General features: G+C 42.8%; 1 pseudogene; it reads right to left on the bottom strand.

Annotated features, from left to right (window-relative positions):
- Positions 1 to 74: 74 nt before the first annotated feature.
- LOC139540931 (cortexin-1-like) lies at positions 75 to 23,108 on the bottom strand (annotated as a pseudogene).
- Positions 23,109 to 23,496: the final 388 nt, after the last annotated feature.

Here is a 23,496-nt window from a genome sequence, read left to right on the forward strand (position 1 = left end):
GATTGTCTTGGAGTTTCATTTTCCTGCCCTGTAAATGTCCCATTAGTGCTTCGTTAAAATGATTAAAAGTGGAGTAATGTGGTAAAATGCTTTATTGATTTTACAGGAAGAGTAATACACTCCCACACTGGAAACACAAATTGAAGAAAACCACATTTTATTTCACAAAATTAAACCCTGCGTAGCAAAAACAAAGCAGTTATGAAAAATATCTACTTACAAATCTTAAACGCAAGCAAAGCTGCCTGCTCTGGACTTAACAACGTTGAAGCTCATTTACTGCATTTTTATAGAATTTTTAAACTAAAATGCTATTTGGAGAACAGCAAAAACAAGCCAAAATGACCCCAGACATTATCACATTGATTGCTGTAGCTTCATTCACATACAGTATACAATTAGCCGCTACACATTAACTCAGCTCTGGGTTTTAAAACTATAATTGATTATGTAGAGGGATCTGTTAGGAGAACAAATAAGATTGTTGTTCTTACAGTTGTACAGCTAATTTCCTGCAATTCTACACATTTTGCCATGGGGTGGGGAGAAATGTTTGCAGTTTTAAAGATAATTCCCTGCAATTCCACACATTTCGCCATGTTAATATGATATCTGGGTGAGAGTGACTAACAAAATCAAATGGCTCCCCCTGGAGGTCAGGGTCCCTGGGCACGGTAATTCGGCCATGATAAGATAACTAGCAAGACTAATTTAGCAATCTAAAAAATTTTAACTGACATGGGCTAATTGAGTGACATATAACGAGTAAAACTGCTAATGCACAACCAATTTCAGAAATTGCACCTTGTGTATTCTACTAGTCTAACTCTCAACAGTAAGTTGAGACCCCAAATGAGTTAAAAATAAATAAAAATAAAAATCATTTTTTTTTTTTGCTATGGCCCTGAGTGAGAAATGCCTCTTGCATGTGTGTAGATCTTTGTTTTGGTCGCACTGTGTGAAGCGCATTGACTAGTTCCGGCAAAGATGTTGGGAAATGCGAGATGTGCAGTAGCTAAGATGGCGAGAAACCTCATGCGGTGCAAAAAGTGGATGTAATATTTTTCTGAATTTCCTGTTTTTCGGAGTACCACCTGAACACAGACATTTATAAGAGACGTGTTTCTTCCAAATCGAGACCAAAGAAAGTATCGCCAAGTAGAGGCGAGTTGAAAAATTGCTGCCCATGCTTCGTATATGGAAGCATATCACGTTTCATATTATAGATATGGCTTTGTTTCAGTTATACCAACACAAAACACACTAATAATGTTCCTTTGAAGACAAATCACCAGTCTGGTTTCTTAAAAGGGCGGATGCATCTAAACACAGTTGTAATATCTCAACCCAGTTGGAAATCTGAGGGAAAAATACAAATTGATCATTTGTCAGAGGCCAATCAATATTAAAAAAAGGTAATGACTGTCAAATATACTGTAACAAATCATAAACTGGGAGGTACAGAAACAGGTGTGATGTAAATATTGAAAGCTACTATGATATAGCCTATACGTTTCATCTGGAGAGATCTTGTTTGCAATTTCCATTGTGTTTGTAATGGCTTTGTCAGCACTCCCCTGCATTTTAGCCAATCTACAGGGACTAGAAGAGGAGGAGGAAGTATTTTGAGGGGAATGCAGCAGTGCAGTACAACCCCTTTCTACCTCTGGCTCTGAGTTGCAAGTCTGGGTCTCAAATGGTCTAGTCTTAGTAACAGTCTGGGTCTCAAGCAATCTGGTGGTCTGGTTTTAGTGTGGGCCTTGACGGCAGCATATAGTCCAAACGGCCCCTCTTTCCTCGGGTCTCTGCAGCAGCATGTAGTCAAAGGTCTTGGTCTGGGTGTTGAGGAATCCTGTCTTGACAACTGTGGTCTTTGTTTCTACAGCAGGGCCAATCAAACTGCCCCCTTTAGACACTACCGGGGTCGTTTTCATTAGGGCACACCGTAGCGAAACGTTGTGCAACGGAAAACGAAAACAACATTTTCTTATTGGACAAGTTCGGGTAGTCCCTCCCTGTTTCAGTCCCCTTTCTTCCGTTTGGTGCCTAATGAACACGACCCAGGTCTAGACCAGGGCGTAGTCAAACTGCCCCCTCTCTACGCCCTCCTTGTGTTCGGTCCAGGAGGAGGATGGCATGCGGCTGTAGGGGTCCAGCAGGATGCGGAAGCAGCGCACCAGCAGGAAGACAAGGAAGAGCATGAGGAGCCCCACGAAGGCAAAGGCCGTCCTCTGCTCCGCGTCGCCCCCCACCAGAGCAGGGCTGCTGGGGGGCCCAGGGAGGGAGGGCCCAGGGGACAGCAGCAGCTCATAGTCCAGGGTGGGGACATCGCTCATCCTCCAAGCAGCCCGTCGGCAGAACTTACACACAGACTGGATGGTGGGGGGAGCGGGAAAGAGGTGGGCCACAGTTGGGGGTACAACCAGACAGACGGTTGGACAGACTGATGTGTTCTAGTCAGCCTTTGTTTATCCTTTGAGATGTTAGTCTCTTTGAGATGAAGTGTCTACTTCAAGAGAGATTTGGTCTTGATCCCTTCTGACAGGGTGATAGACAAACAGTATGATCAGACCTAGGATCTCTTCCCCTCACAGTGAACCAACCGTAGGCAGTAGAAGACGACAACAGCACGTGTTCATCATAACCCTGTCGTATCCACTCACACAGACAGCCGCCTGGACAAATAGGACATGACACTAGCACCTGCCAGAGTGAATAAACATAGCAGTACAACAGGGAAGTGTAGTAGTACTCTCCAGTTCTCTCAATGGGGGCTAATAGTGTGCAGATGGGACCCTCATACCCAGGTGTTGTCTGTAGTGGATGGTGATTGAATGAGCTGACAGCAGCATGTGCCTCGTGATCAACAGGGCCAATAATATTTGTGAAAACAGTGTGTCATTTGGAGGGTTGCCTGTGTCTCTGTGTGTGTGTGTGTGTGTGTGTGTGTGTGTGTGTGTGTGTGTGTGTGTGTGTGTGTGTGTGTGTGTGTGTGTGTGTGTGTGTGTGTGTGTGTGTGTGTGTGTGTGTTTTAAAAAAATAAGAGAGGCTAGAATGCTAATGAAATTACAGGGCGGTCAGTGGATCAATGGCGCTGAATGTGAAAGCAACACGCAGCACGTCGTGCTAGCTTTAGATGTTAAATAAGCCTTTTTCTCCAGGGTAGAGACAGTGAGTGGGTTTGACAAGTGGAGCCTCTGTCTATAGCCCTGTGGGTGTCTAACAAGGTAACACTTTCACCAAGCAGTCTTCCGATAGAGTGTGTACTTTTAGGATTGAAAACTCCTTTCAAATATAGGGAACAAGAGATTTTGTTAAGTTCTGTGTCTGTCTGTGAATGGATTTGCACAGTCACTGGTAGGGTAGGACTGTGTGGAAGAAGAGGACCTCTGAAAGAAGGCTTGGTTCCTTCTGGTGTACCAAGCTAAGCCTTACTCCGGTTCTGTAACCGAACAGTAACTGCTTCTCCTCCGAGTGACTTCACAACTTCCTCCCCTCACACAACCTGAAAGCACATGAAAACACAACAGTCATCATTCCCATTATTACCACTGACTAACATTAACATAATGTTGTATCCATTATTTATGATTGTTATGGGGCTAAAAATGATATGGTTAATGCTTGACCAAGAACTTCATTAGACCATATCCACGACAGAGAACTTTAAAACCCTGCAAACTCCACTAAATACTCCCATTGTTAGACTAGGGTCAATAAGTAACAATTACATTCTGACATTTCCCAGCTGCTGTAGCGAGTGTTACACTGCTTGATTACACTCATTTAGGGGAGGATTACAGTGGTATTAGAAGAGCATTAACCGTAATGAATACACTCTTGTAAACGTTGATATCACAAAATGTCACATTCGTACATCAGCACACTGTTTCAGCAGTTTTTGTTCAATGAAAAAATAACAAGTCATGTGGAATCAAATGGTTTCTCATGAATTATATAAATCACATCTCCAGGACAGCCGAATCGGGTTTCAAATCAGAGGTAAAGTACACCAGGCCATTACCAGACCATTCCCACAAACCCCTGCCACATTCAGTGGGAAGAGGTCATTTGGCACACAGAGGACAGAGAGGTTGGACAGAGCCAGGTTGGAGTACAGTTTTTGGCATCTTTTACCTCTCCCCTAGCAAGTCGTCCTTGACAAGGTGCTTCACACATAACGCTGACACACTACTGTATCTCGAAAAAAGTATGTGGCATTGTACATTCTCACCTCTGCTAATACTAGTCTACATTGTAGACTCGCTCTCTCACTTCCTCCCTCTCCTCTCGACCTCTGAGCCGGAGATGGTGTGCTATTCAATGTGTTATTCAATCACCAGCTCCCCAGTGGTCTCCACTCCTGACACACAGCTCCCTGCTGACTCTGGGTGGCTGCCTCCCCAGCTGTAAGGACTGGCTACATGCATGTTACACGCTGAGCATGATGGTCTTTCATTAAAGCACTAAAATTGAGAACAGGAGTGAGGGTACTTTAATATAAATTGAGAAGGGGCAAAATTTGATTTGATTGTGTGCGTAGCGGTTCATTTGGGAGGTGGGGGGTCAACAGTTCATGGACGTGCACATACATCTAAAATATACTTTTTCCCTCCAGAAATGAGCCCAATATAACATATTGATCAATATTATCAGGCTGATTCAGCATAGTGGCTATAAATAAATAGGCTGAGGGTTTCCCATCTGCATTTACCCTATTGGGCTCATCATTAGCTAGATCACTTAGCTTAAAGTTTAGAGTTATCTTGTTACTCATTATAGTAACATTGATGACTTGAATGTCCACAAAAAACGTTCCACTGGCACTCACTCAATCATGTACTGTGAATATAATCAGAGAGGAAGAGGCTAAGCAAGAGGGCTTACTCTGCCCAAAATCTGTGCACGAAAAATAAGACCAAAGTGAGGCATTTGTATGGAGGTCAATGAGTGTGGAATTTGGTCAACAAACAAAAATGAATCACTAATTTGCTACGTGAGACTTATTTGTTTGAATAAAAGTTTCATAACGGTTTGGTTGCTAGAATGCACTGGTGTGTTTTCCCGCGACTGCATTAAGAATGTTAGGCTACAATGACTGGGCTCGCATTTCTCTCCCCCTGTGCAGCACTCGCAATTTGAATGTGCCTCGAGAGGAATATAATTTTGTCGCATAGACTGCGACAGGCTAAACAATTGAATAAGTCAACTATTCCACTATGGGGTTGTCTGATTTTGCTGTTGGTTCCTCGTGTTGTTGGTTGTGGAAAATGTAAATGTGGACACCAATTTTTTTTTGTGATAATTAAAATAACAAAAAGTATCGGGTCTCGGAAACGGCGGGACCCGTGTATGTGTGCGTGTGTGAGCTGGAAACCTTGCAAGGTGACGTCTCCCTCTGATTGTGGGAGATAGTGGAAGGTTACAGTGCTGCCCAGCAGTAGTGGTTCCCTCTCCACTGACCAGTGCCTGCCCAGCATGGCACAGAGACAGATGGCAGTGCACCACATGACACACACAACTATTACAACACAACACAGTACAGGCATGTAGATCAGCCTGACTAGCTGTGAGACTGTCCATCTGCTACTTCAGAGCCACACATGTCCCTCGGCATGGGGGTTCATCACACCTGCACATAAGCCAAACACACACAATTGAGGCATCTCAATTATTTCCTCTGACACAAATCCAGAATAGAAAAAGGAAGTAGAGAAGTAGAAAGGGAAAGTATTAAAGTAAGTAAAAAAGGCATAACAGACTGCTGGCTGAGAATGTCCCCCCTTGGGGAATGACAACGGGACAGGAAGTACATCTCCCTGCAGTGCCTGTGGCTCCTTGCTTCGTGCCTGTGGGTCTGTGTGTGTGACAGAGACAGAGTACTTATGAAACTGGCTGCTGTTCAATAGGCTCGAAATCACCCTGAGATAAACATTTAACTAATCACCTGTCACATGTTCCAGTGAGCAGACTCACCTCCACACAAACAGTGGCTATGGATTCAATCATCCAATCATAGGAAACTTTAACTGGAGTTGCACTGTTCTTTAAAAGGTCATTCCCGAACCCTCTTTCTTTTTAGACTACAGTATGAAAACAAACTATTGATTTTACTTGGAATTGAAAGTTTGCAAGGTTACATTTTAAATTTGGCAAGTGTACAAAGAGACCTAGCACTCTCCAAATGTAGGTTTTTGATATCTAGTAGCTTTGTAAAATCCCAAACTCGATAGAACTGACCTTGATCGTGTGTTAGAAAGAGGATATCACAAAGCTCTAACCACCCTCTCTGTCACTGAGGCAGGGAAATAATTGTTCTGTGGCTGTCAGTCAAAGTGTATGTGTGGAGGCTTCTGTCACCCATGATGGAACATCTCATCCAGGACAACACTCCTTGGTTTCAGATGGATGCAGCAACTGCAACACTGGACTGGCCTGAGGCTGCAGGGGAAACTGCTGCTCTAGACTGTGCTGACCACGCTGTCTCATTCCATGTACCAGAATGCTGCCGTTGGCCAGGACATTCTCACCTTTACTGTTAAGGCGAGGCTGCAAGTTTTACCAACAAAATATAATCTAGCACTCTGGCACCCTGCAAACCATGCCCCATTTTGTAATCTACATGAGTCAAATGTAATGGAGTCCATTGCCCATGTTGTGAATGGCTGCTGTTCATAAAAGGATTTGTACATTGCTAGACATGACCGCCTTGTCGACCTGATAGCCAGCGAGGTGAAACAAGTAGTCTCACCAACAGCACACATGCATAAACACTCATGTAAGGGGAAGCTGGTTGATGTTGATGATAATGTGTTTTCCTGTGGGCCAAATACGCCAGATATTGTTGTTGTGGGGGAAGGCCATGGGGAGGAGCTCCTTCTGGAAGTGGGCTGCTCATTGGACGGCTACATGGTGCAGGCCTTTGCCTAGAAGCTGCTTAAATACCAGCTCCTCGTGGGGCTTGGACAGTCTCGGGTGTAGGTGCAAGCTGGTGGCTCTAATATTTGGCAGTCTCGGCCACATACACAGACTTGCAGTGCGTGGCCTCCAGATTCTGGGCCTGAAAAAAAACTAGGCCAAAACAATTGGCTAGGTACTGCTCTGTTTCAGCTGTCGTGGGCAGCCTAGCTGTTTGGAGGAGGTGCTTTCTGTATCCTTGAGTGCCATGCATACATGTTTGGATCAGTGGAAAACTGATTGGATTTGAAAAATGTATCATTGTGTACTTTTTACCCCTTTTTCTCCCCAACTGGTAGTTACAGTCTTGTTCCATTGCTGCAACTCCTGTATGGACTCGGGAGAGGCGAAGGTCGAGAGCCATGCGTCCTCCGAAACACGACCCTGCCAAGTCACACTGCTTGCTTAACCCGGAAGCCAGCCGTACCAATGTGTCAGGAAACACCGTCCAGCTGGCGACCGAAGTCAGCTTGCAGGCGCCCGGCCCACCACAAGAAGTCGCTAGAGCGCGATGGGACATGGAAATCCCGGCCGACCAAACCCTCCTCTAACCCGGGCGACGGGCCAATTGTGCGCTGCCTCTTGTGGCCCCCCCAGTCACGGCCGGCTGTGGCACAGCCTGGGATCGAACCTGGGGCTGTAGTGACACCTAAAGCACAGTGCTTTAGACCGCTGCGCCACTCGGGAGGCTCCTTTCAACCAACTTTTAACCTAAATCCAATGGCATGGTGTTTTTTTTTTATTAAACGTTGAATTCCCATTAGTTGACAACTCAACCAAATGTAAATCAAAAATAGAAGTTGAACTGACGTCTGTGTCCAGTGGGCTGAGTGTGTACAGTCACTCAGTGAGTGCAGTGTCAGTCAGTCAGTGGGAAGGAAGTCGGAAGGAAGCAGAGAGATTGCTCCGCTTATTTTCTTCCTCGTTAGTCCTCCCTCCAACCATCAACCTCCATCAGGCTCACCCGCCCGCTCCATTACTCCATGAGGACACTTCCTCTCAGCCCTGCTGCTGGAACGAGTCCTCTGAGAGGTGCAGAGGGGACACAGGCCTCATCACTCTTCATAGAACACCCACACACACACACGCACCCCCCCAGGTGCGCCTGCACACAGCCATTGGTCACACCAATGGTGACAGAGCTCATCAGAGTAAATGAAGAAATAGATAAATGACATTCATTTACCTTACCGGGCCCCGCTCTGCCCTTTCCATGCTCTCTAAGTGTGCACACAGGCACACAGGCACACACACAACCTTCAGTAACGTGACAGGGCAATATCTTTTCATTAAGTCCAACACCATTACTGTATTATCAAACCCGTCTAACTGCAACCCCTAAATACATTCTTCACTTGGCTCAGCAGGAAGAGGGAAACAATAAAAGGCTTGATTTGTTATTATTTATGGCTAGTCTGAGTCCTTTCTGTAATAGTACTTAAAGTTGACGAGAGGGGGAGGGGGGTACAGAAAGCGAGAGAGCAAAGTAAAGAGAAAGATCAAAAAATAAAGAGAAGAGAAACAAAGGGAAAGATAAAAGAGACAGGGTTACAGAGAGAGAGTGAGTGAGAAAGAGTGAGTGACAGAGAGATAAAAAACAAGAGAGATGCAGCCCCCTCCTGTAAAGATCCTAACGTCCTCCAGTCTCACAGGACTACAGGGAATTAAATAAACACTTTCAAATTCGGTGTTTATAAAGATTAAAGTGGAATTGAGAAAAGGGCAGAGGAGTCAGTCAACAAACCTCAGGGTGTTTGCATGAAAAACATATGCTAATGCTTTACAGAAGAGGCAAGACTGTATGGTCCATGGGAGATCCTATTGATGCCATCCATCATGGCAATTATTGATGTGCTTCTTTGATTTGAGCCATGTCTAGATATACTAGTGTTTGTCCTTTTCCATTCATCACAGCATGAAGGGGACTCTAACTCCGTGTCAAAAAAGCGGTATAGCACCAGGTCACCTTGGGCTCCCAACAAACCAACCAAATTCCAAACGCATCCAAGCCTCTCAGCGCCAGTAACCACCAGTCTATATATAAACACTACACCCTCACCCACCTCTGTTCAAGGGGACTTTAGGAGACAACATAAGACAAAAATTGGCAAAGTGGCATTTCCATTTACACTTAGCATTCCTTTCAGGCCAGGCCCTGGTCTCTCACGGAGGCTGTACTTAATGATGCAGGCCGCCATTCAAAACACTACTGTAATTGAGATCAAGTTAAGCAGTTAAACATACAGCTGTTCCATCTTGAAGTGCCTGTTAAGCTCTGCCATCACCTTCTAGTCAGCCTGCCACTTTAATGAGAAGAGTACCAAACTCTTTTTTTGCAGTGTGTATGTTAAGGAGGTGGTGGTGCCGGGGCATAAACTAAAAAAACATTGTATCAACTAAAAACTAAAGCGAGATGAATTGTATATTCATACATTCTCCAGGCATGTCAGCTTACATATATAAAAATGTACTTTTCTCCCATTCGCCACTCGTAAGTTTGAAGTATAGGCCATTCAGGCCTGATGAAACTGTGTCCTTTGGAGATTACAAATTGTCCATGGCTTCCCTGAAACACATTTATCACCATGATGCATGACAGGCAGAGGGAGGACAAATCTGTTCTAGACAGGAGCACAATGGCTCAGCGTTTCCTTTTACAAAGCCCACTCTTATCCCACAGACGCATCATGCAGAATATTTGAAGCACTGACGTGATCAGTCAATTCAAATTCCTATTAGTGTTTGAATCAGTTATGAGACAAATGTATTAGAACGTGAACATATCCCCTGCTGGGCTGGTGTTGTGCTAGACACAGGGTCATCTGGTAAGAGAGGAAAGCAGCACACTTCAACCTAGCCGGGGAGAGGATCCTCCTCTAGATTAGAACAGCTGCTTCCACTCCAGGATGTTTGTGTAATTTTCCTGATTGTCTGAGCCGGCAGTGTGTGTGTCACACCGCAGGGAGGCTGTGGCCTTCTATAAAGAGCCCATGCTGCTGATGAGTAATATCACAGTCTTCAGTGTTCCTCAATGCTGGCAGAGAAAACAGCCTCCTCTCAAGAGGGTGGGATGTAGGCATTACCCATTTAGAAATCTCTCATTGGCACAAGCACATAGCCTACAGTACACACACACACTTTAGGGGGGTCCTTTCTCTCACTTCATTCTCAGTTTATTTTTATCTACATTTCCCTGGACTGTCTCAAAGAACGACAACACCAAGAAAAGACCACCACTGCAACCCTGCGTCGCTATGAGACTGTCAAGGTGAAGGGCAGCCTTAGAACGGCCACTCCCCCTACCAGTCACAGAGAATATCACTCAGTCTGGTCAAACCCACCTGAAAACACATCTTTAATTTACAGCCCAAATCACACCATGAAATATTCAGCGAGACGAGGGCCATCCGAAGTGGCAGTGAGTGAGGCTGCGTCCGACAGGGCTCGCTCTGGCGGGGCCCCAAGCCACTCACCCCAGACCCCCCACCGTCAGCGGAACTGCCAGACGCGTGTAAGGAACTGAGACACCACTGAGAAAGAGGTGGATGGAGGCAGGGAGAGATAGGAAGAGCGGAATGCTAATCCCTGTGATTCATGTCTGTATTCATGGAGAAACGCGCACGATAGTCAGCCAGGCAGACGAACATCAATCAGAGGGATCTGGGAGGGAGCGGGTGGCAGGAATATGGAGATGTCAGCAGTCCCAAAGTCAGAGGACAGCACTTTCCTCCGTTCTGAGTATTCTGACTGTCCCCACAGCGGACCATCGGGGCCCGTGCCAGATCACGGAACATCAACGCATTATATTAAACGGTCCGAAAAGCACCAAGGCAAAGAGTCAGCAAAGTCAAAACTTTACTAAAAATGTCCAAAGGTCAGAAAGGTTGGAGAAACTTTAAGAAAGGATATAATACAATACATTTCAGTCTGTGAAGACATACTGACAGATTGCGACCGGATAGTCCACGCCCTCTTTTCTTATCTCTGGCCGCAATGTTAAGTCTGTCTTAAATTAAATGAAAGGGCAGTTGAGAACTAAAAACACAGATTCTCCAGTCAAGCTGATAGCTGGGCTCTGCATATACAGGACATGCTGACTGTCCAGATCCCATTCACAATAGAAGGTATAAATTGAGCCCTGAAGAATGGATTAAGCAATAAAGAGAGGTCCCCACAAAGACATGGGTGCAAGACGTTGGTAAAGTCAGAGTCAGTAAAACTGATCTCCGGGCTAGGGGAAATCCTCAAGCCTCAGAATAATATCTATCAAAGAAAAGCAGACCAAACAAATTTAAAGAAAGGGAGAGCTTAACAGAAGAACCCTTAACAGTCAGCAGATTCTAGTCCAAGTAGGCAGTTGGCCACCACACAAAGACAGGTTTAATACTGGAGGTCTGGCTCGGTGTGGGAGGCTAAAGGGCTATCTTTAATAGTGCTCCACACTCTCAGATGAAGATCATAAAACCCGGCCCAGTGTCAATTATCAAATGACTCCAGAATATAGGGACGATGAATATTTGAAGAGAGATTCAGAGAAGGCCCTTAGGTCTCTCACAAACACCACAGATTTCCTAAGCTCAAATTGCTCTGACTCCAGGTGTCGAGGAGGCAATAGATGGCCGTTCTGTATGCACAGCGGGGACATTGCTCTTCCCTGTGTGTGTGTGTGTGTGTGTGTGTGTGTGTGTGTGTGTGTGTGTGTGTGTGTGTGTGTGTGTGTGTGTGTGTGTGTGTGTGTGTGTGGCCGCTGGCCGCTGGCCCTGCTGTAACATCGACTGGGCTGTAGTGGAGCGGGTCTAAAGTTTGAAGTTCCTTGGTGTCCACATCACCCACGAACTATCATGGTCCAAACATACCAAGACAGTCGTGAAGAGGGCACAACAAAACCTTTTCCCCCCTCAAGAGACTGAAAAGATTTGGCATGGGTCCTCAGATCCTCAAAAGGTTCTACGGCTGCACCATCGAGAGCATCCTGCCCGGTTGCATCACCGCCTGGTATGACAACTGCTTGGCATCTGGCCGTAAGGCGCTACAGAGGGAAGTGCATACGGCCCAGTACATCACTGGGGCCAAGCTTCCTGCCATCCAGGACCTATATAATAGGCGGTGTCAGAGGAAAGCCCATAAAATTGTCAGACTCCAGTCACCCAAGTTATAGACTGTTCCCTGCTACCGTACGGCAAGCGGTACCGGAGCACCAAGTCTAGGACCAAAAAGGCTCCTCAACAGCTTCTACCCCCAAGCCATAAGACTGCTGAACAATTAATAAAATCGCCACTGGATTATTTACATTGACCCCCCCCCCCTCCTGTACACTGCTGCTACTCGCTGTTTATTATCTATGCAGTCACTTCATCCATACCTACAAGGAACAAATTACTTCAACTAACCTGTACCCCCGCACACTGACTCGGTACCGGTACCCCTGTATATAGCCTCGTTATTGTTTTGTGTTACTATTTATTATTATTTTTTACTTTAGTCTATTTGGTAAATATTTTCTTAACTCTTCTTGAACTGCACTGTTGGTTATGGGCTTGTAAGTAAGCATTTCACGGTAAGGTCTACACTTGTTGTATTCGGCGCATGTGACAAATAAAGTTTGATTTGATCCAATAACACACATATTAATGGAGGACAATATAAAAGATAAGCAGCTGCTCCTAGTGTTTCCTATTAACATCCGTTATGAACCAGGCAAAGAGCAGGATATAATGAGGATCAATTGAAACATGTAGTCCAGGAGTATTCACACCGGTGGTCCGCAGACTGCAGGAGGTCCACGGAAATACACACACACACACACACACACACACACACACACAACCAGTCAAAAGTTTGGACACCCCTACTCATTCAAGGTTCTTCTTTATTTTTTTAACTATTTTTTACATTGTAGAATAGTGAAGACATCAAAACTATGAAATAACATAAGGAATCATGTAGTAACCCCAAAAGAAGTTCAACAAATCAAAATATACATTTTAGATTCTTTAAAGTAGCCACCCTTTGCCTTGATGATAGCTTTGCACACTCTTGGCATTCTCTCAACCAGCTTCACCTGGAATGCTTTTCCTTCACGCTGCGGTCCAACTCATCCCAAACCATCTCAATTGGGTTGAGGTCGGGTTATTGTGGAGGCCAGGTCATATTTTGAGTGTATTTTTAATTTAACCGGCTAAACAAGTACTCTTAGCGAAAATGTGTTAAGAATTACATTTCTAGACTATTTTAGAGTTTACAAAATAATGAAAAACTATTGACCAAATCTATTCATTTTAAAATGTTGATTACGTCTCCTTGCCATTATCATTCACCTGATAAGACAAAAAAATTTAAAAGTATTTAAGTATGATGAAAACTTTTTTTTTTAAATGTCCTGCTAATGTAGCCCTTGCTTTTTTGACTTCTTTACACTAATTGTATGGGTTGGGAGCAAGGCCCCAGGGTTCCAGTCAAGAAGCACACTTTCGGTATTCGGTATTGCAGTTTATCTGTCGTCGAGCCAGCCCAAAAAGACAATTCCCATAGACGCCTCCGTAGAGTCCAATTAGAAAATTCCTAAAAAGACAATTTCATTATCACCCATGTGCCAAAAAATATCCATAGAATTATTCAAGTAATTGTCTTAAAGGCAATTTATTTTCCATTACTCACAGCCAAAGATATTAACTCGCATTGCTCCAGAGCGCTACTGCACAGGCATTATTATCGTCTCTGTAAAGCAGATGGCAACCACCACGAAACGGCGTACGATTACGTTGGATGCTGTCTACAATTCATTTACTACTAAAGATAATCAGAGTGTGCTGAACCAGAAGGGAATTGGGACACATTTTCCTTTGATGTTTGTGAACAGATAATCTTGACCGGTTTTGTACCCCCGTTAAGGCACCAGAGCGAACTGCCAGTGCGAATCTTCTACAAACGACTTCGTCATCTACTGCTTTTACAATGATCATCGTCCTCTATAGAGGGACATTTGACTGGGACATCGCGGTTGGAATTGAACTGAGACAATTGAGTGCACTCACACCATTTGTATGTCTCAAATCGGTTTACACGTTGTCAAGGAAGGCAGTCACATGTGTTGCAAAGCAAAGGATCACTGGTTCGAGCCCAGTATGGGGCAGTCGGATAGTGGAGGAAGCTAAGCTGTTAGCATCACACTGACACCTGTTACACTTCCAGTATTCTTCCTTCAGTAAATATTAAAATGTTTTTCCTTGCTTATTCGATGACATTGCTTAGATACCAGTCTCCTTTCAAACCAAAATAGACCGTATGCACATCATACATAGTAACTCTAAAGTAGTTCCTACAGTGTGTTACACTAACACACCCACACACTGTCATACAATTTCATGGCACTTTGGTATTTTGGTCCACCTCATATGGGAAGCTGCAGGTTATTCCATGGTTGCCAACACTGTTCACCTTGATTTATTTGAAAACTTTATTTTCTGTTAGTGCACTCACTGTTCCCGATCAGTTAAGTTTCATTATATTCTTGTTAGATGATGTATAACAGAAATATGGCCTCTCTGAGAGTAGCATGGCTGGACATTGTAATTCAGATGAAGTGTGTTCACTGTAGATTCTGATGGGATTATACCCTGTGTTTAAAATCCAAAATAGATCCCTCTAACTACTATTATCTCATCAGGCTCGTGACATGAGTGATATTAAATCATGTTTGATCACCTTGACACAAAACAATGATATATCGTTTTGTTATGGTCCAAGAAAGCATACAAATGCCTTTTCACATAATGAAAAAAACTAAATAATCTTAAAAGCAATGTATAAACAATTGCACATTAGTATCATAAATCATAACTGACAGTAACATTGTTTTTGCTGAATAATATTGTGCCAAAACAGTATTCCCAATATTCTGCTTCAGTCAGAGCATTCACAGAAACGTTTTATTGCTGCACTTTGGCAAAGGTACTATAATTAGCTAATTCCCAGCTAGCACATATTGTTCTGAGAACCATATGTTTCTTAGAGATTGGTGAGAATGTGGTCGTTCTATAGTTATTTTGCATACAACATTCCCACAGCTTTCTGGGAATGGTGCAGGATAGTTGCTTGACTTTGGAACATTCACAGCACATTTAAGGAACTTCCCCCCAAAATATATATGTTCTTGGTATTTCATTACTTTAACAGAAAGTTTCCTAAAAGTTCAAACATGGTTACATATCATTTCAATTTTGATGATGTTCTAGGAACGTTCTCCAACTTGTTTGACATTGGGAATGTTCTCAAATAGTTCAGAGAATGTTAAGAAACAACATTTGAGGGAATTTCAGTACTTCAACATAACGTTTCCTACAGGTTTCCTCATGGTTCAATTTAAAGATGCATTATGCAGAAATCACTCTAATTCTAATAGTTCGCCTAATTTCCGTTTATATGACAAAACAAGCAAGTACAGTGTAGAGAATCATTGTACCATCTAAACTGCTGTGAAATATCTTTCCCATAACCAAAAACATTGTATTTTCAGCCATTTGAAGCTGGTGTACAAAACCTAAAGTAAAAGAGGCAAAAACAAAACTGAAGAACGGAACGCATAGAAATAGCACACATAGAACAGATCTACCGCTTCTTAGAGACTTGCTTTCAATGAGAATGACAGAGCTATAACTCACATTTCTGTGAATTTAGTTATGTCACCCAAAAAGTTACATATTGCAGCTTTAAAGTCATGTTCACAAATTCTTCCAAAAACATTAAGAAACAACGTTACCTGATCTTAATGAGTGCTTGTTTCCTTTGAAATGGGGTCTGTTTGAATAGACTAAAATGAACAGCTTTGTATGCGTAAACAAACATGGCATGCTAAGTGTTACGTGCCTCGGACTGAGACGTGGTCAGCAGTTAATAGACCTGAATTAACAGGGTGGAATGATGAGACTGAGAAAAGTTAGTGTTCAGTATCAGTTCTCTTTTGTTCATTTTTTTTGTTTGTTTTCTAAATCCATCATCAAGTATACATTACAACTGCATTGTAGTATTAAAGTATTTTCACATTCCACATTGGGTATCAAAGGTCTCAAATTCAAAAAGCCATCTCCATACATATACAAATTCACATTTTACCTTTCACTAATAGTCAAATGAATAGTGAATATAACATGAGGCTATTCAATCAGTATAGCATTCAGCATACACCAACAAAAGCTATTTGGAATGTCAAACCATAAAGTTGTACCAGAAAAGGCTACATCACATTATATAGAGCTCACTGTACTAGCAGTGTCAATTCCCATAACGCTACAAATCACTGGAGGCCTGTGCTAAACAATGCTAGAAACATTACATTCTAAACTATCAATATTCGAGCTCACAATAGCTGAAACCCAATAGCGTAGAGCTAACTAGTGCTTAGCAAAGCTACATTTGGTTAGAATAAAGTTAGAGAACTGTTAAATGCTATTTTGAATGCTAATACAAAAACATTCTATCGCCACATTACATATGTACAAATATTACCTGGAGTAAACAGAGCCTTTGTTCATAGAAAATAAAACAAATACGAGCTAAATTTCAAATTTCAGACACCATCTTATTGCCTTTGCTTGCATGTAAACCATTAGCAACCATTGCTTAACAGGGAAAATACAAACCAGTTAACTCAAAACTCCCTTCAAACATCTCCAAAATCATGGACTATGTAGTTAACCATGATATCTCAATATTTCAGGACTCATATTGTACTTTCACACATTACATTCCTGAATGATAAGACAGAGAAAAGTTTGTGTTCAGTATCAGGCATTTTCCAAGACTGAAGAAACGTCCAAGACGTCACGATCCCACTAACGCTCCCCATTGACATCACAGCTCCCCCTAGTGGTGGTAACCATATACATTACCTTCAACGCAAATACCTGGGAGACCTAGAAAATTAAACAAGGGATGGCGCCATAAAATAAATAAATAAATAAAACGTCAAAAATGTGTGCGTCAATTGGCCTAGCGTCGTCCAGGTTAGGGAGGGTTTGGCCGGCAGGGATATCCTTGTCTCATCGCGCACTAGCGACTCCTGTGGCGGGCCGGGCGCAGTGCGCGCTGACCAGGTCGCTAGGTGTACGGTGTTTCCTCCGACACATTGGTGCGGCTGGCTTCCGGGTTGGATGCGCGCTGTGTTAAGAAGCAGTGCGCCTTGGTTGGGTTGTGTTTCGGAGGACGCATGGCTCTCGACCTTCGCCTCTCCCGAGTCTGTGCGGGAGTTGTAGCGATGAGACAAGACAGTAACTACTAATAATTGGATACCAGGAAATTGGGGAGAAAAAAGGGGGTAAAAAAATGTGCGTAACACACTCCCTGACAAACAGACAATGTCTCCTGACATTTAACCCTTATTTACATATCATTGGTATGTATAAGTGCTTCACTTTAGATTCTTTCCTATTAATACGGTAAGGCACTAGTGTGGGGTAGGGTAGTGTTTGGTAAGGCTGTGGAATGTCGTATGTTGGAATTCCCCAGACTGTCATAGGTGGCACCCCATAAACCTCTACAGTGTTGATTGCAGTGTGTGGCTGGAAGGATGGCTGACCTAGCGTGTGCTAAGAAGCATCTGTGCAGGCCTTCTCTCACGTGTGGACCTCCTAGCCTGTCCAACCTGTGTCAACTAGTGGGGGGTTTACTATGAGTATTTCCTCTTGTACAGGTGTTCTTCGTACAGGTATTCTTCGTCCATATCCATCTCGGTCTCTGGCCGTGCTGGTTCAGCGGGTAAGTATTCTTCTTCTTGTTCTACTCCTTCTGACTCTTCTGGTCTTTGGATTTCTCTTTCAGGTGCAATAACTCTGGTAGGTACAGCGTCTTGTGTGGGTCCTACACGTGCTGGGTTCCTCGGAGTATCACAGATAAGTCTCACATTGTCTGTTCTTTGCTCTTTTCTTACAAGTATTATCAGCCAGGTATGTGCTCCTGTGCTTTCGTCATCTGAGTCTTGTATCATTGTTTTGGGGCAGCTCTTCCTTTTCTCTTTAGGTGGGTTCGTCTGTGCAGGCTGTGGTGGTAAGTCTGCAGGTAAGTCATTGACTAGGTGCAGGAGATTGCGGTGGAAGATACAGGTCTTGTTCCCACCCATCTTTGGACAGAGTTTGTACACTGGATTGTAACTCAATTGCTCTTTCACTACGTATATTGTCTTTTCCCAGTATGACCTTAACTTTCCAGGACCACCTCTCTCACTTAGGTTTCGTACAAGGACTGTCGCCGGTTTGCGTTCTCAGCATCTGAAGTAGGGTCCTATTGAATATTTCAGCCGGTTTGCCCTGAGGGTGAAAGGGAGATGTCCTTGAGTGACCCACTCCAGTCATTTGCTGCAGTGTTTTGAAGAACTTGTTTTCAAACTCTCAACCTTGATCGTGGTGCAACTTGGGAGTGGTGTCCGAACCTTGGGATCAAGTCATTGAATATCTTTTCAGCTACTGTTCTTCCGGATTTGTTCTTGGTCGGATACGCTTGTGCGAATCTTGTGAAATGGTTGATGACTACCAGGATGTAATCAAAGCCACCTTTGCTGGCCTCCAGATGCATGTAGTCGATAGAGACTAGCTCTAGTGGTGAACTTGTGGTTGATATTGCCAGTTGGTGCTCCTACATGTGTGGCTGGCTTCTTTTGCCTGATACAGCGCCAATATCTCTCTTCCAACATGAACCATGTCATCATTAACATGTTGTTTCAAGACCATTTGCTTGTACAGGACTGGTAAGACTAGCTCATGTCTTTGACTGGTTCTCCGGTACAGGAGACCATTGTCAATGCGTAGTTTTCCCCATTCATGCATCAGTTTCTTTTAGCAGCAAGCCCCTTCTCAGAGGCATCAGTGTGGCGCGTGAAGGCAAGTCAAAGTTGAGGCAGGCTAAGACAGGCAGACTGGCTAAAGTGTCAATCAGTCTCCCAAGGGTGCTTTAGTCCATTCCACTGGAGAACTTTGACTTCATCCACTTCAAGCTGGGCACTGTGGGTGTGTTGTCTTGTGATGGGAGGTTTGGCCCAACCTACCCTGTCTCTCACTTTCATTGCTTGTTATTTTGATTACATGCCTCAGTAGTGCTTTATCTGATAGAATAATCAGAGAGGAGGGGTCTTAATTCTGTCACGACCCCATTTTCATATAAGGCGGCCTCACCTAGTTTGGGAACGGCTGCTCTAGTGTCATGAGACTAACCAGGAACGGCACCTGTATTGACAGATCTGGATCACCGTTGCCCAGGCGGTCCATCCTTACCTCGACGTGCTGCTCTTTTCTCCTAAGTGAGACCGAAACAAATGTTTCAGCTCAGTAACAATCCTCATTCTTATTTATTAGCATGCATTTAAAGTTCTGGTTTGATGATGCGGAAAGATGCCTGTGATGATTTCAGCTTCACTGTGTTTTTATTTTAACCCCTCTTATTTGTTTACATATGCTGTTGTAATTAATGTCAGAAGTGTTGTCACCTATTTGACCCCCCCACATCTTGCGCTGCAGATATGGTAGGTCTCTGATGGCGACCATGCCATCAGCTGTGAGGTGTGCTACATGGTCTGTGCTCAGGATTTTAGACAAGCTGCTAAGTTCCTTTACAGTAGGTGGTTTGTCTGGTGTGGGTGTGGCAAGTGTTACTTTACACTGAAGGAGTTTTCTGCCTAGCTTCTTATAACTGGTCAAAATCCACTGATACTCTTGTATTTCAGTATCAGCAGTAGCTACATTAGCGGATAAATCTGGTCACTGGACTACCTTCACATCCTTGGATAACCTCGTCAATAGGATCCTTTATAAACAGTAATTGAGCCATACCCCTATCCTGTAGCTCAAGCAGGGTCTTGCAACACATGAATTCACACACTGTCAAAACAACCTTCCTCATTAGACTTGTTTAAGTTAGCTGAGTCTAGCTCTGGTACCATATCAAGACTTTCAACTGGAAAACTTAAATCAGATGCCAGTGTAAGCAACCTTTTCTTAATGGCCCAGACCCTTTTTGTTATTGGACATGATGCACGCTTCCAAACACTTAAGGTACATAGTGCTGCACTCCTCTCAGTCAGGATCCCCTTTCATGCTGGTCACCTGCCGCTGCTAAGTCGCCCACTTGTAGCCCTCTCGCTCTGGTCAAGCGTCATGCTGTCCCTGGTTCATAAATCTCTGGATCAGATACCTCCAGCAGGTGGCGACAATCCCGGACGAGCCTCAAAATCTATTACACGCCTCGGACAGACGCGGTCAGCAGATAGACTTGAATCAACAGGGTGGAAAGATGAGGTTAGTAGTTTTCAGTAGCAGGCATTCTCTAAGATTTTTTAAATGTTGTTTTTTTATCTTTCTTTTCGATTTGTCAAGTACACATCACAACTGCATTGTAGTATTAAGTCTTTTCACATTCCATATTGGGTTTCAAAATAAATGTCTCAAATTCAAAAAGTTACCTCCATACATCTCCACAATCACATTTTACCTTTCACTAATAGTCAAATGAATCGTGCAGATAACCTGATGCTAATAAATCAGTATAGTATTTAGCCATTTCATGTAAAACAATCCAATTGTACCATAAAAGGCTACATTACATTATATAGAGAGCACAGTACTAGCAGTGTCAAATCCCATAAAGCTACAAATGACTGGAGGCCTGTGCTAAACAATGCTAGAAACATTACATTCTAAATCATCAACACGTGAGCTAACAATAGCTGAAACCCAATAGCCTAGAGCTAGCTAGTGCTTAGCAAATCTAAATTCAGTTAGCAAACTGTTAAATGCTATTTTCTTATCAATATAAACACTTTCAACACATTCTATCGGCACAATGCATATGTACATATATTACCTGAAGTAAACTATGACTTTGTTCATAGAAAATAAATCAAATAGCAAGATTATTTGCAAAAGTACAGTTTGGATGCCATCTTGTTCCCTTTGCTTACATGTAAACCATTACCAACCTAGCGTACCTCCATTACTTATAATGGGGAAAATACAAAAAAAAGAATTCACTTGGTTAAAACTCCTTTCAATTACCTTCAAACATCAAACTCACGGACTATGTAGTTAAGCATGCCATCTTAATATTTTGTGAGTCATATTGTACTTCTGCACATTACATACCTGAATTAACAGGGCAGAATGATGAGACGGAAAAAAGTTAGCAGTGTTCACTATCAGGCATTCTCCAAGATAAAAGAAACATCCAAGACCTCACGATCCCACTAACGCTCCCCATTGACATCACAGCTCCCCCTAGCGGTGGTAACCATATACATTACCTTCAACGCAAATACCTGGGAGACCGAGAAAATTAAACAAGGGATGGCTCCATAAAATAACTAAGTAAAAACAAAAATATGACTATACATATGTGTGTCACACTAGCTTCATCCTGGTGGCACAGAGGACAGAAGATAATAGGTTTGAATCTCACTGATGCCATGTCACAATAAAAGGAAATTCCATGGGTCTTTTCTGTGCTTGGAGTTTAAAAAAAAGTTAACCAAAAATAAGATAGCAGTATTATTAAAAGTCTCATTGAAACAATAAGTACATTCCCTTTTCAGAGCGTTAATAAGACCTCACAGAGTAAAACAGAGTAAAACGTTCTAAAAATACATGTTCCCAGAAAAGGCCACATTTTCAAATCTGTTCTCAGAAGTTTTTACCATTCAGGAAACATATGGCTTTGTTCCCACAACCAATGTGAAACCAAAAACATACATTCCCACAACTTCCAAGGAACCAAATGTACTAGCTGGGTTATGTCTTGGCATTTGTTGAATTGATATATTCTGTAGTCAACTATATAATATTGAGAAAGGCATTGAGGCAACTCAGCAGAACATATTTTATGTGTGCATTAGTTTGGTAGAGCTAAACAGCTGACTATATGGCTGTGAAGTCTACACTACTGTAAAAGTTTAAACCCCTCTTTAAAAGCCATTTAAAATATACTGATCAAATATTTTTTTTTATCTGTAAAATGTTTTGTATTATTTTACAATACAGGGACACTCATTGACAGTGGCCTCAATTGGGTATGGCAAGGTATGGCAGTCGCCATAACCTAGCTCAACACCAACAATTTAAAATAGGCTACTAAAATGATTCAAATCCCGTTTAAAGGCAAATGCAGTTTAGAGGTATAAAATACTGACTTTAGGATCATGCGGACTCCTGGGAGCAGGAGGTTAGGCTCGTTCTATGGATGCAGCCGCATGGAACAGCACACTTCTTTTCTCAAAACAGTGCAGAGGTAAAGTTGGCTGTAATACAGATGTAGGATTAGTTTGCTACAGCAGGACAATAATCATGCAGAAACAGGAAATGTGAATTATGTGGATTATAATTAAACAATTTCGTTAGGGCAAATCAAGTCTGATATTACAAACTTTACAAGCCTTTCTAAAACTCAATTACATTACAAGTTTGCATTTCCTGCTTCGCAGGAATATTCTCCAAAACAAAATTAAGATCCTACATCTGTAGATGGCTTTGGCTAGGTAACTGCTGTTTGGTTTAACAATGACATAAAACTAAACTCGAGTTTTAATCATGGTGCTGTGCTAGTGCGTAGCAGCTAATTCTTGTATGACATGTTAGTAGAATGGTAAATCCCCTATTTGACTGAGGTGAACGAAGCTACAGCAACAAGGTGATAATGGCTGGAGTCAATTTAGCTTGTTTTTGCTGTTCTCCAAATTGCATTTTAGTTTTTAAATTATGAAAAAATGCAATAAATGAGCTTCAATATGACACAAAACCAGACCATAGGTTTAGCTGAAATGCCGCCCCTGCTTATTGACATGCAATGTCTTTAAAAACCCCTATGCCTTACATAGATTTTCCACATTACTACAGTATTTCCAAAGTCACTTCGAAAACGCAGATTGACATAACTACTTTTACATGCGCCTCAAAACCTATGACAGATAGCCTATTAAAAACAATGTCACGTATAATGTTTTTCAAAACTGTAGGCTAATAGTGTTCACAAACCTGAGTTCTTGAGAGGTGACAAGTCTTTATCCGTTACAGGAGTCCGGTTTGGTCAAACTTCGTGCTCTGTGATGTTCGCTCGTCCCAAAAGCATGTGTGCTCTTGCGCTTTGCTGCCTGGGGACGACTATTTGATATGAGGGCTGTTATTACGCGATACTCTTAAAGCACCCCACCCACTTCCCTTTCTGGAGACAGTCATCCAATCAGGAAAAAATACAACATCTCATAACACAGTAACACAAATGATAGTAGCCTACTGCAATATCGACTGTATTTGTGTCATACCTTTTGTACTGAACTGTAGCCTACTTTATGTCCATGTACTGTTACAATTTTGATACAATAGGCCTACACTGAAAATAGGCGAATTGTAATGTTGCACTTTCATTAGATTATTTAAATCTGATTATTAATGTATACAAGTGTGAGGACAATGCATGTTTTTCATTCCATGGGGCACACAAATGCCAGCATCTGCGTTCCTTTGACACCTCATAAGGCTTCAAGATACTGTGGTGAAATTCAGGCACTTA

This window comes from Salvelinus alpinus, chromosome 16 (assembly GCF_045679555.1).
Source record: "Salvelinus alpinus chromosome 16, SLU_Salpinus.1, whole genome shotgun sequence".
Taxonomy (NCBI): domain Eukaryota; kingdom Metazoa; phylum Chordata; class Actinopteri; order Salmoniformes; family Salmonidae; genus Salvelinus; species Salvelinus alpinus.